At 29.8% G+C, this 14,911-nt stretch overlaps 1 long non-coding RNA gene across 1 annotated transcript in view; it reads right to left on the reverse strand.

Annotated features, from left to right (window-relative positions):
* Positions 1–11,942, reverse strand: part of LOC122711406 — a 67,087-nt gene extending 55,145 nt beyond the window's left edge. The window contains exon 1 of the long non-coding RNA XR_006346098.1: positions 11,555–11,942. This is a non-coding gene — a long non-coding RNA (uncharacterized LOC122711406). The remainder of the gene's footprint in view (positions 1–11,554) is intronic.
* Between the last annotated feature and the right edge of the window lie 2,969 nt (positions 11,943–14,911).

Consider the following 14,911-nt stretch of genomic DNA (forward strand, 5'->3'; position numbering starts at 1 on the left):
GAGAGAGAGAGAGAGAGAGAGAGAGAGAGAGAGAGGAATGTTAATATTGCGGACACGTAGAATACGTGGCTGGAAGCTCGGGTTTAAACGCATACAGGGAGGACGTGTTTCGTTTCAGAATTCGGGCGATATTTCGAGTCGTTCACCCCGCAATTAGATAATTCGATCGGATGATATGGATACGCGTATTAAGAATTCACGATCTACATTGTTCGAGTAATATATATTAATTAATATTACTCAACGTCGAATTTATAATTCAAATACATTTCGATTATCAAAATGCGAAAATTATTTATCGGTTGTTTATATGAATTTCGGATAATTGGGAAAATGAAACGTTGCAAATTACTCGAAACGATCGATTTTCATCGTTGATATTTCAGGTAATTCCGATGCGGAGAGAATTGTCATTTGTTAACGTCGAGATAACAGATCTCCGTTGTCTATATTACATAACTTTTTTTCTTTTTTTTTTTTTCTTCTTGTTTTTTCTATCCTATCTGTTACGACTTTGCGTGAATAATAGTTCATGCGAGAGAAATTATTATACGTGGAATAGATAAACGTGTATATATAGGCGGATAAAATAAATTTTACAGAATATCGAAATATAATAAAATTCTGTGCAAGCAAATTTTTCTTTGCTTACGATCGTGAAGATAATTTTTATTAAAGATTTACGAATTATTATATCTATATTAGGTAATATCTAAAATACTTTCTTTGAAAATGGAATTCGAATAAGAGAGTTCTTCGATCGTTCTTGATAAATTGAAGAGATGGATTATGAATAATTAATCTAAAACGATTGGGACTAATTGGGACGACGTACAATAATGGCTGGAATAATAGGAGTTAGAAATTTTATTTTTTCCCCGTTTTTGAGATTATTTAATTTCTAGAAAACAATATTGCTTTTCATTGTTAATTTATTATTTCGTTAAAAATATGATTGAATATATAATCGATATATAAAAAAATATATAAATGAAAAGAACAAAACAAAATTACAGCTTTTTAAATATGGACTATTAAAAATATATATTCACGATTAAAAATATTGTTAAATATTTCGCTTGCAAAGTTGAAGAATTAATTGACAATAATCGAAATAAGGAAACGTGATATTTTACGATAACGCGTATAATTAATAATTGTATTAATTGCATTACGATTTTGCAAGAATCCTTTTTCAACATAGGGAACGATAGAATATAAACTCAAGAGAGAACGAGTTTTTTATTCTGTTCTCTTATTCAAGAATCTAACGTTTTGTAGCGTTCGTTCGTTTAAGAAAATTACTCGATGATTTGTAAGGATAAATATACATAGTGTTTACTACCTCGAATTTCAATTTAAATTCAAATTATACCTTCGTCGCATTCATCTTACGATGAATTTCTTTTTTCTTTTTTTTTTTTTTTTTCTATCAGATTTGCGTTATTTTTGCGATAGATAATAACGGTATCGCAAAATAAATATCATTAATCATTATCTCTTAAATATTTACATTCCTCGCTTTGAATCTTATTAAGTTAGCAATAATGTTTCCATTGGATTAAAAAAAATAGAAAAAAAATAAGGAAGGGGAAAAATTAAAATTAAATATTATAGATTACAAATGAATTGAAATACAAATAAAAATATTGTCACAGATGGGAATAAGAAATTTTAAATTCTCTATATACATGGGGAATGAATAAATATTTATACTTTTTCTTTTTTTCTTCAAACCTGATTATTTTCTCAATTGTTACTATAATTATTAGAATTATTCTTGGATCTCGTTGTTATTAAATATAATAAATTATAGACGTTTGTTATTCGAAATTTATCGAGAATATTGTTTCAGGATTTTTTAAAATTTAAAAATTTTTAATTAGTATTTTTCCTGAGGTATTTTTTTTTTTTTTTTTTGAAAAAAAAACTTGCCTTCGAGACATAATCCTGTATTTGATTAAACATCGTTGTATCTTTGTTTATTTAATTTTTTATCAACATTTAATTTGATATCTAGGCAAACTTTCCACGATGGAAACAAATTAATGGCGCCTCGTAAAATTCACGATTCATAGCTTAATTAACTTGTGTGAAGGAAAACAGGTTTGAAAAATATTGCAATGATTACATTTTAATACAATTTTTACCTGTCCTCGTTAAAATACCTTTACATTACTTCGAAACAGAAAAATAATTGAATAAAAAGCAAAGCTTAAAATTATAATCCACGTTTCAACTTTACACTTTCATTTCATCGTACATACAAGGGTAAAACGTTTCTTTATTGATTAAATAAACATTGCAAAATTATATTCATTATTGTTTTCTTATTTCTATCTTTTTTTCTTTTTTTCAATATAAAATCTGGAAGATCAGAAGCAATTATTACACTATTAACGAAACGATCGTATATTTTTACATTTTTCGTTCATGAATGAATCTTATTGGTCAATAAAAATTGCAAAATTATATTCGTTGTTGTTTTCTTATTTCTATCTTTTTTTTTTTCAATACAAAATCTGGAAGATCAAAAGCAACTATTGCACTATTAACGAAACGATTATATACGATTTACATATTTTTCATTCGTGAACGAATTTTATGAGTCAAATAAAAATTGCAAAATTACATTTATTGTTATTTTCTTATTTTTATCAATACAAAATCTGAAAGATCAGAAGCAATTATTAACGAAACGATCGTATACATATTTTTCGTTCGTTCGTGAACTAATTTTGTTGGTTAATAAAAATTACAAAATTATATTCGTTGTTTTATTTTTGTCTTTTTTTTTTAATACATTACAATAATTTTGTTGGTTAATAAAAATTACAAAATTATATTCGTTGTTTTATTTTTATCTTTTTTTTTTTTAATACAAAATCTAAAAGATCAGAAGCAATTATTACACCATTAATGAGACGATTATATACGATTTACATATTTTTCATTCGTGAACGAATTTTATGAGTCAAATAAAAATTGCAAAATTACATTCGTTGTTGTTTTTTTATTTTTATCAATACAAAATTTGGAAGATCAGAAGCAACTATTTTTGCACTATTAACGAAACGATTATATAGGATTCAAAATGTTTTCCGAGTTCGAACGAGTGAAGAAAAATCTTCGCGCGAGAAAATTGGCGTCGAAAAAAATTCTTTGTAATAACAGGTTCGAAGAAAGTTACAGGATCGAAGGTGATCATTATTGGTCAATTTAAGGTTGCGATTGTGGCTCGCGCTCATCATGTCCATCATTGACATTACGATCGCAAACATAACCTCTTTAAACACAACGCCGAAATTGAGGTTCGTTTAAAAAAAAAAAAAAAAAAAATCTTGGTTGAATCCCTCGAACCTGGCTGTTCTCTTAATTCATTCACGTGTTATCGATATTTTTTAATTGACCGTGAAATTGTTATGACAAATTATGGGGGCAATTTTACGAACGATTGAAATTAACGTGAGGGAACACGCAGCCATCTTCTTATTAAGCATCCTACTTTCGATTCCCTTGTAGAGATATAATAAATTTTCAATATACCGTACTTTGGATGCAAAGGATATTCGTAAAATGTATGATGTAGCTTATTAAAATTAAAAGAAGAAGTTTTTAATTAGGTCAGATTATATTTCGATTTGATTTAAGACGCGAATTTATTTTACAAGATATTTTAAATCGTCCAATTATAATGAATGTATCATATATATATAAAAAAATAAGATGGTCTTACTTTCGTAAAATTAATATCTCGAGTCAAAATATTATCAAAAGCTTGTATTAAAAAATATAATTAATTTTATTATTACTTATAATTTGTTCTAAAAAAAGAAAAAAATTTTAAAATCATTGAAGTTTTAAGAAATTAATCACAGATCCATGTTTTTATTGGAACAGATAGCGGTAAGAAACGAATGGTGATAATAAACATTATCAACGCTTTTCATTTAATAACATTGATATTGATATACTATGTAATATACGCATCTTTTTAATATGTCATAAACTTGATAGCAACGAACATAACATTATTTTTATCGTAACAGTTGGTTGCTAATCAGTGAACTTTTAATTATTAGGTAACACGAATTACAAGATCTGTTACATATAGCTTAGATATCACTTAGTTGTTAAGCATGTTTACGACTGTTGAAAAAAAGAAAAAATTCTTTATATTTAAATAAATACATTCTTTAATTTATTATTAATATATATTTTTTAAAATAACAATACAAATTGTAATTACTTTCACAATAATTTTATGTAAAAAAAATAATCGTTATAACGAAAATATTAGTCGAATGTCTCTTCTCCTTTGATACACAGTACGATTTTGACCACTTAACCTCAAACTGATCGTGGTAGTATCGCGCGTGAAACGTGGACGTGTCTGAAACGTTGGAAAAATGGACGCATGTTAATTGACGTGAAACGGGAAGTCCAAGGATCGTTTCCCTTCTATTCAGCCGTAGGGAATCGCGATTCGTAGGCATCAAGAAACGACTCGCGGTTTAACGTGACATCTGGCGCGAGACCGAGCGAAATGTCAGCCCGATGAATTTGCATCTCCTAAATGCCACTGCGTGAAATCGGTCTCGCGAAATTCCTCGCTCAATCGAAAGTTACTTCTTCTTTTTCTTTTTCTTTTCTTTTCTTTTCTTTTCTTTTCTTTTTCTTTTTTAACTCGACAGTAAAATTTTATTTCGAAAGAATTACCGACAAGGAAAATTAACGTCCACGATGATTATCGCTTTTTATATAATACACTTCGCTTCAGGTTAGGTTAGATTTTCTAGATTACTTAAGAAAGAAACTTAACTGATCGCTTTGGACGATTATCGTTTTTAACGCAAAGCGTGCGTTAGGTTAGGTTAGCTTCAATATGAATTCGATATATACAAACATATTTATACTCTTTGAACTCTTCGCTGTTGAACGTTAACCCAACGTTGAAAAAATAACTAATTAAAAATAAAGTTACTTTAATTAATTACTATTAAAATAACATTTATTCGTAGCTTATTACACTTTTCACGTGTCACCTCGGCTATTATTCGCAATTATTATCATATTATTTAGAACGTAATAAATAAATAAATTATTGAAATGACTTATGCAAGTAACTTTATTCAACTATTAAATTTTCCCCGTCATTGTTGTCAAGATATCTCGTCGAACAATATCGTTCGTAATTGACGAGATATATCATACGTCATCTTTTTATCTCCTCCTTGATGGCAAACGGTATTAAGAAAACGTTGATCCAACCACTTTCTTTACACCTTTCTACCTAACTAGTATCTTTCGATCTAAAATATATGTATCCGTATTCACTTCTATAATTAAACGTTAATAGCACGATAAACGACGATTATTCTTAGACTTTTGTCGCGCATTATCCTTATCTAACTTCTTACGCCTTTATTTACGATATTACGGGCGACAACAACCCATAACTCACTGTTTATTGACCAATTAATCGGGGATGACCCGCCTCCGTCTCATCTATTCTATTTAATCAACTTGTGTTGTTCCATAAATAAGCGAACGATACAAAGCTGGCGATACGTTACGAAATGAAATCGAGGATACGATGCGGGTATCGCGACCTAAAAATCGATTCGATCTCGAATCGAATGCAACCTGGCCTCCCCCCTCCCCGCAGACGGGCTTCCCTTCCTTCGTTTTTTCGCCGATAATGATAGCTCGTTGACCGTACGTGTATTCGTGCTCGATCCACGTATGCGCCATTCTCTAGTAATTTATTACGTCCACCGTGAAACGTGAACGATATAAAAGAAATAATTTGGAAAGGATCTTTAAAAGGACTCTCTCTTCTTTTTTCATATATATATATATTTTTTTTTATATGCTAAAAAATATGTATTTTTTGGTCGTTGCATTGGTTTCTTATTGATCGTTTAATGCATTACCGTTCACGTGAACTATATTCGAATAATTTTGAAAAAATAATATTGCCATAATTTTTGTAAATCGTGCATACTGGTTAGAGAAAATTATATATATATATATATATATGTGATGGTATTTTTCGTAATTTTTAATTTTACCGTGTTTAACGTTTCGTATTATCGAGGCTTGAATTATCTTGAATTATACGACTGTAACTTTGATTTACACTTTGAGTAACAGGGATAACGAGGAAGAAAGGGACGCGAGTATATTTTCGCTATAATTTTTGCAAATTACATAGCGCAGGAAAGTTTGTTAGAGGGAATTATATACGACGTTATCTTCCCCCCTTCTCCGCGTTTATCGTTTCATTTTGCATCGATCATTATTTCTCTCCGCGACATTAATTTACTAACGAGTATTTCAACGATATAATATCGAAATAAAAATTATTCAAACGTTTATTATTTCGTTTTCTTTTCTTTCTTTCTTTCTTTTTTTTTTTTTTAACGTTTTCTATTAAATAAGGAATTTTGATTTAATTCGCAAACAGAGACAAACCAACAGTTATTTCCAACGTGTGAACGTTCACTACTACGATTATATCGACGTAATACAGTCGATTTTCTGGAATATATAAATTTCGACTGGATTGAATAAATTAATCTAGCTGGCCAACCTGGTGGTTATCCTTGATTCACTTTTCTTTCTCTTTAAATTCTATCGGCGAATTTGATTAATAAACTATACCGTAAATTATCGTTTTATGCACATAGTAATTTAGAATATCGCGTTATCTGTTGTACCGAGTCAACATTCCCTCCGATATCTATGCAAATTTCTTACCTGTGTATATAATTTTCGACTCTATATTTCGAATTTTTTAATTCGAACCGCAGCAAAAATTTCCTTTCGATTTATATGGCTAATTAATTTTATTAAAATCCACGATGAATAAAAAATATTCATCATATCAAATCATATATATATTTTTCATATTTACTAAGAATTGAATTGTGTATTAAATATAATCAATGATATGTACACTTTTCCCTGGAAATTTCGAGTTGAGTTAAAGACATATTCAGATTATGATGCTCACTTAAACCTTAAGATTTCGAGTGTGACTCGACATCACATTTCTTACACCAGAGTTAGACTCGACATTGTACAACAACAAGCTTCTAAAATAATTTAATTTAATTTAAAATTCATTTTCTTTCAAATACTTTGTTAATACTTTACACAATATTTCATTGAGATCCTCTTTTTATATGCTTTTTGTAAATGAATTGAAAAAAAAAATTAAAGAGCGCAAAGGGTTAATCGCAAAGACAATCTTTTTTTAATTCTGCAAACTGGTCCGCAAACGCAAATTGAAGAAGAATTTTGAAGAAGCGCGAAAGATTTAAAAAAATGAATTTTTCTCAGTGGTTGAAATACGGATAAAGAAAATTTGTTTTCCAGCGTACTTCTTTATCTTTATTATGTGATTAATTATAAAAAAAAAAAAAGAGTATTTTTATCAGATCAATTGTGAAAAGAAGAGGGGATTGGAAGTTATTCGGTTGGAAAAGTAGGTCGTGTTTCAGCGAAAGGTTGAGTAACAATGATATCGTTCAATTTTGTGGGCATACTCGTTCCCGATAAAACCTGCATATCTGACGTGCGTCCACGACACGTTCGCCTGTTTGGAGTACACACGACAGATACATAGATTGCATCGTTAATTGCACAGGTGTCGAAGCGATAACAAGGTTAACAATCCTTTAAGACCGTTGCCCGATTCGCGTCATTCGTCAAAATTAAAATACTTAAGGTTAATTAAAAATGTTTATTAATGTATTAAAAATGTTTTTCTCTTTTTTTTTTTTTTTTTTNTTTTTTTTTTTTTTTTTTCTTTTTTTTGAGAATGCATTTGTAATTTTCGCTCGTGTGTATCCCAATAAATGATCGTGTTTATGAAACGAGAAAGTCGAAGAAAAATGAATTTATCGTATTTGTTATCTAAGATTTCTTTTTTTTTTATATAAACTTTTTATGAAATACATGAAATACAAAGTTAACGCGAAATAATCTTATCTTTGAAAAAATAAAATTGATGATATTTATCAAAAAATTTATATATATAAAAGAAAAACATTTTCAACAGGTGATTGTAATATTTCCTGTAACATTTTTATAAAGATGCAAGATAAAACTTGTTTTGACATATGCGATATATTTTAAATGTAATTCAGGATGAAACGGAACTCTTGGAATTAATATGTTTTTTCATCAAGTGTCTGACACTTGAAAAAATTTTCTTGATTAAAAAAACAATTCTTTTTTGTGAATTTTTTCAGACGAAGAAAATTTTTTAATTTTTTTTCCTTTCATCAAATATTCTCTTTCCCTTATAACAGCAAATATATTATATAAAAAATTAATCCAGATCAAAAGCAGATCAGAATTTCCGCTTTCTTCCGCAGAATTCGACGAAAAAATTTATTCAAAATCAATCAATTTCCGATTAATAATTTTTCAGAAAAAAGGAAAAGGAACGATTAATCCTCTCGATAGCGAAATCCTCGATCGATTCAAACTACGACACACGATTCGTACGATACGATCCTGATAAAAATCGAAGTCGATTCTTTTCAGAGGGTCAACGAATCCCGACAAGGTAAGAGTAGAAACGAGACGTGCAATGGAAGCAAGCATGGCTGTCGCGTCTCGTGTCCCTCTTGAAAAGAAACGCGTATACAAACGTGGATATTCAACGGACATCGTACGTATTCTTTTATCTCTCTTTTTCTCTCTCTTTCTCTGTCTCTCTCTTAGATCGGCTTCTCGAGGATGGAGGGAAAAAAAAACGAAACAAAAAACGGAGGAAAAAGATGAACGATAATCCGAGCTCTCTTCGCTATTCCAGGGGAATATTAAACGGAGACAGAGTGAATAGAAATCGAGAACTTGGGCGAACGAGAATGTCCATAATGCTTTCTAAAACTGTTATTTATCGCATTCGCGACACACGTATCTCGGGGATCTCGTTTGGAATTTATCGTACAATGTTTACCTTCGATGGTCATCGACAAACACGTGGATAGCTTGACACCAGTCGCAAGCAGTCCCTTTTATGATTTTGAATTTTCTTGAGAAAATTTATCCTTCCTTTTTATTCGATCTTTATATCGAGGATTTCTCACTTTTGTGAAATTTTGTTTTTAAAGGACAATTTGTCTATTTAAATTATCTATCTTCTATGATAAATATCGAATACCAAGAATTTGTAATAAATAAGAATCCGTATTATTTTATACTCTATTTTAATCGCGTTTAATCACGAAGCTAAGTAAATAAAATATATCACACATGTCTATTTAAAAACATATCCATCCCTTTCTTGCTACAAGAAATCCTTATGAATTTATTTTGTAATTCGCGTGGAATTACGAAGTCTCTTCTAGCGAATCCATCGTATGAACTTAAAACAATTAGGTATCGAGGTTTCGGCCGATTATTGGCGCGCTGTATATCGCCAACTTGAGCAATCCTGTATGCCGCCGCATTCTGAATAACATTATTTACACGTTCCCGGAAAACACCTGCCAGAACTCGTTCGTGATTTCATTACACCCGCGTTGTTTCGAGATGCCATCATTTAAAGAAACGGAGAAGATTTTGAAAAAAAATTCTCCACTTACAGGGAAGAGGAAAAATTTTAGAAAGTGCAAGTCTTTATGAGAAGAAATTTTTTTTTTCTTATAATAAGTATCTTTAGTTGAGATATTTAGCCAAGTTCGAGAATAATCTCAGATTCTCAGGTTTGAGGAAAAAAGAAAAAAATTGTTATTTACGATATGATACAAACTTATATAATGAATGATAAAAATTGATGATTATTTTTTTTTCCTCTCCGCAACAAGCGTTACGCGATTTGTTTAAATAATCAATGAAACGATATCGTTGCATGATTGTAATGTTCATTAACTTCTTCGTATTAATTCAATATTCAAGGATACAATGAAATATCGAGTTTCATGGATATATTTTTAATAAAGAGGAATAATTAAATTATATTCCAATATCAATCTTATTTACATTTTATTAAATATTCAATTCTCGTTGTGGTCTATGCTAATGCATTTTAAACGCAGGGAGTAGAATATCATTCATTTCGATACTTTATACATGCACACGTAATATCAAACGTAGATGACTCGATTTAAAAAAAAAAAAAAAAGGATAATGATGATAAAAATTTATTTAATTTCTGGTAGAATTTATATCTCTTATTGCCGATATTTCAATCAGAAACGAAAAAAAAAAATTTAAAATCGACGAATCCTGAATTTTAAAAAAATATGTATACGCAAATATTATAAATATAAATATAAATATTATTAATATAAATATAAAATATAAAAATATAAAAACCAATTTAACCAATCTTGTACGAAATCTAATCCAAACCTATTTCGAATACTTTAAAAAAACAATATGTAATACACAAAAAATATATTAATTACATTACATAAATATAAATAACGATCTTAATAATATTTCAAGATCATCAAATTGACGTGAAATGACATGTCTTTTCGTCTTTGAACGACGAAAATCGTTATAGTTATTTTTATTATTTTATTATGATTATGATAATAACAGTTATGATAATTGGCACCAAACTATCGCATCGTATCGATTTTCTATCGTTGTACACATCTTGGTAAAAAAATTGAAATTCAAAGATTCGTCGTATTCTCCATACATCAAAATCACGAATAAACATCTCGATTCCGATTAGATAATTTAAGATCAAATTGCTTAACCAGTTACTGGATACAACTTCGAAACATATCATTGTGGATCGATTTAATTTAAAGTAAATAAAATTAAAATAAAACGAAAATCTTGATAAATTTTATAAAGTTTTATTTATGGAGATGTTTATTATATAAAACTTCGAGTATGTGTTCTTTCTGATGGAAGATTATCATCATTGTTCGTATCTTTTATAAATTTTTTTTCTTTATTTGTTTAAATTTGTTGAAACTCGTTGTGATTATTATTTGATTCAAAATATATTCAAGAAAGTATCTAAAATATTTCTATCATTTTTTCTCTACGTTTATACATGTGAAATATATACATTTTAAAAAACTAAAATCTTTTATTCTCAAATTGATATTCATGAAAACCAAAAATTTACATAATTAAAAAGAAATCTTGATTGAATATTTAAACGTCGATTTTTATAATATTAATATTTGCAACTTTTAAATTGAAAAATATCTGCAATAATTTCTCTTCGAATGTAATATTATGCATTACATTTCCATTTCATTATAGCAATTGTTTAAAAAAAAACAAAATCGATATCTTTTAATGATATGGACGTTTCAAAGAGATTCGAATTATAAGAGCTTCATTTTTTATTTAGATATTTCAAGATTCCATCAGAAAGTAAATATAATATTTCGATTTCGTAATAATAATTAAGGATTAAAATAAACTCGTCTCTTTTGATCATACGGAAAGAAACGGATCAAATGAAAACATCAGTTTCGAGATGGAGCATATCGATCGATCGACTGTTCGCGCAAGTCAACAGGTGTCTTCGCGTAAGAGCACTTTCGATCTTAACAGTTACCTCTCTCCCCTCTGACAGCCGGTCGTACCACTTCTCTTCGGCTTGTTTCTCTCCCACGGCCAGCCACGATGTCAGAGACCTTTGCCCCAATTCACTTTTCTCTTTCTCTGCCACGAAGGTTAGCCTCGAATCGCCTTATCGGTTTCATTTCCCCGCTTCGTCGTCCCACACCTTTCGCTTTCCTTCCTTTTTCCTCCTTCGGGTTGAACGCGATTCACTACTCAGATCACTCAATATTCGATCACTGGTCCCGTGTTTCTACGTTTCCTTACGATCACTGTTAACCAAGTTCACCCGATGCTTTCAACTTTTACGATATTTCAATATCACAACGCGATTTTTCTTTTAGAACGATTTCGTTTAAAGAAGAAACGATCGATTTGGAGCATGGCCGCTCTTTAACGTTTTCCACGCGCGTTTGACGAGCCTGTTCGAGATATCGAGACTTTGGTTAACCGATCTTGCGCACGCGCGGATCACGCGCAAAACTCGCTTCGAGATCGAGTTACAGTATTTATTCGTCATAAGCTCCCAGCTAGGAACCAGCTATGAGTATACTATAGTTACTTATTAGGAATAAGAAATTCTAACCAACAAACGAGGATCGTAGAGAAGGCAAGTACCGAAGGACGAGAAGGCATTGAGAGTTTAAGTATTTATAAAGAAGTTTATGATGTATACTTTCGATGTGAAGTTAGTCGTTTCATTAAATATAAGAGAGATTCGTTCCTATTAGTGAAAATGATTTTCGAGCATTCGCTCAGAAGAATTCGAGCATGCAACGAATGAGTGAGTATTGTATTTCTAATTGTGTATTTATGTTAAATGAATTGAAAAAGAAAAATTGATATCAACTTTTTTGATGTCTGATTTAAAATCGTCTATAAGTTTTGTTTCAATCAGAATTCATTTGAAAAAGATTAAAAAATAAAATCTGCTTAGTAATATTACCGAAGTGAATCTTAACCTTAACGAAGCATACGTTGATTGGTGCATTTACATATTATATTTATGTTAGTAATATTTTTGTATAATATAAATTGTATTATATTATTATATATTATTTAATACTTGTTTTTTCTTCTATATTCTTTTTTTTATTTTCTTATAAATTGAATATTTTAAGTATAGAAAAAAATAAAAATTCAAGAGGATAACTTTTTATTCTATAATTTTTACGTAATAAATTTTTATATCTTCGATAGAAGCTTGAGATTCATTTTGATTAATATATTTGCATTTAATTGTAATAATTTGAAGATATCATATGCATTACGATAAAATTTATTATTATACATCACTATTAAATTTATGTGATAATTTTTTAAAAAAATTATTTAAAGCTTTCTGAAAAAAACCATTATACATATATTCGTCAATATTATTATTACATATATATTAATTCAATATAAAAATAATCACATAAAAGTAATCGAAACGTGTATAATAATTTTCATAGAGATAAATTTAAATTACTCAATTTATCCAATTTTAACACAAATAATTACCATGATCAATGTATTTTTTTATGCCATGGTTATTTTTTCTACTTGATAAAATAGTCGGAATTATCCGATGATAATTTTGCAGCAATTTTTATCGTATTCCAACCGTGCAATCTAAATTTTTACATTCTCATTAAAAAACAACGAATTATCAATTTACGTTGTAATAAAAATTATACGTATTTCAATTATACCTTATAAAAATTTATTTTAAAAAGCTTTAAGATGAAAATAAATATTATGAAAGACAATCAAGATATTAAAATTCAATTTTCTTTTCAATATTTTCAAGGATTTACCCGTTGCGTGTATTTTGACATAAATAGATATTAAATCATGTTTTCCTTTTGCCATATTCTTCATCGAATATTAATACTATTGATATATTTATTTGCTCAATTTAAGATCGTCAGACGTGATTCTTCCCAGATTCGAATCTTTCAGACGAAATACGAATTAGATATCGGAACAGCAAAAATCTAATTGCCGATATTCGATTTATTTCAAAATTTCCTTTTATCATCGATCATACGCGCAATGAAATATCTGTTAAAACAGATCCTTATCCAATTACGTATTTACACATAATACAATTTCAAGAACGATATAATATCACGAATTAAACAACGGCATAAACAACGGTTAAATATAGATTTAAGCACACTTGAATAGATATCATTGTGTAATCGCCAAATTGATTAAATTACTTATTCTTAATCTCTTTCTCACAAAAAAATAATAATAATACTTTGTATCCATCACGCGTTACGAATCCACGTTACAATTTTCCACAATTCCGCGATTCTTGCGATTCATAAAAATGAATTAATCACGCGTTAGAAACGAAGCTTCCAACTCGCCCAAGCGTCCAAAAATTTACGGCTATCCGATATCTGATTAAAATTCCATTAAAAACGTGGCAAGGACGATCGTTTCTAGGAGAGTTTCCGAGAAACCGGTAACTCTCGACTCTCAGAAGAAGGAAGTACTTATTTGGCGGGAGCACGGTCACGTAAGGGCACGTGATAAATTTTCTCTCGTTAATGCCTCGACATCGATGGATCGGCCGCGGTGCCGGGAAGAAAGATTTTGCCCGGGAAAGGTGGACTCGGCTGGAAAATGGAAAGTTGGAAATTACGGTTAGATTCGTTCCTTCGGCTTTTCTCGACTCGGCCGAGGAAGAAAAAGAAGAAGAGGAGGAGGAGGAAGAAGAAGAAATACAGAAGGCACAGCCTAACGGATAGTTAACGAAGATCATTACCTTAGCCGCTACTTTCCATTTAATCGCCTCTAGAATAGAACTACACACGTGCACCGATACCGATACGTGGCCGACCGCCGCTATTTGCTCGATCACGTATCCGATTCTTGCTGGTTCCGTAATTTATCACGCGTGCCTCGCTTTGGAAACGGACGTGAACGTGGTCGTAGATGAGGAACGTCGAATCGAAGGACGCCGATTTTTCGAATCGTAAGAATCCAATGCGCTCGTTAAGTTGCCCATATGCAGCCTAATTTGATGGATCTCGATTAACATTAACTCTTTTCTTTTTTTTTTTTTTTTTTGCTTCAATTTTTATAATACGATGTATGTACCCGTTTTACTCGCCTCCGTTTAAATATTTATACGTTCGATTCAACGTTCTTCCTAACTTTTCGAGATTATTCTTTGTCGGATAATTTTATTAATATATATATTTTTATACAAATAGTAAAATAATGTATACTCGTTTTATTTTTTTTTAGATTTTTAGACATTCGATTCAACGTTCTTCCTAACTTGTCGAGATTATTCTTTCTCGGATAATTTTATTTATTAATATATATATTTTTATATCGGATAATTTTACTA

This window comes from Apis laboriosa, unplaced genomic scaffold (genome assembly GCF_014066325.1).
Source record: "Apis laboriosa isolate Shangri-la unplaced genomic scaffold, ASM1406632v1 scaffold112_cov148, whole genome shotgun sequence".
NCBI lineage: Eukaryota > Metazoa > Arthropoda > Insecta > Hymenoptera > Apidae > Apis > Apis laboriosa.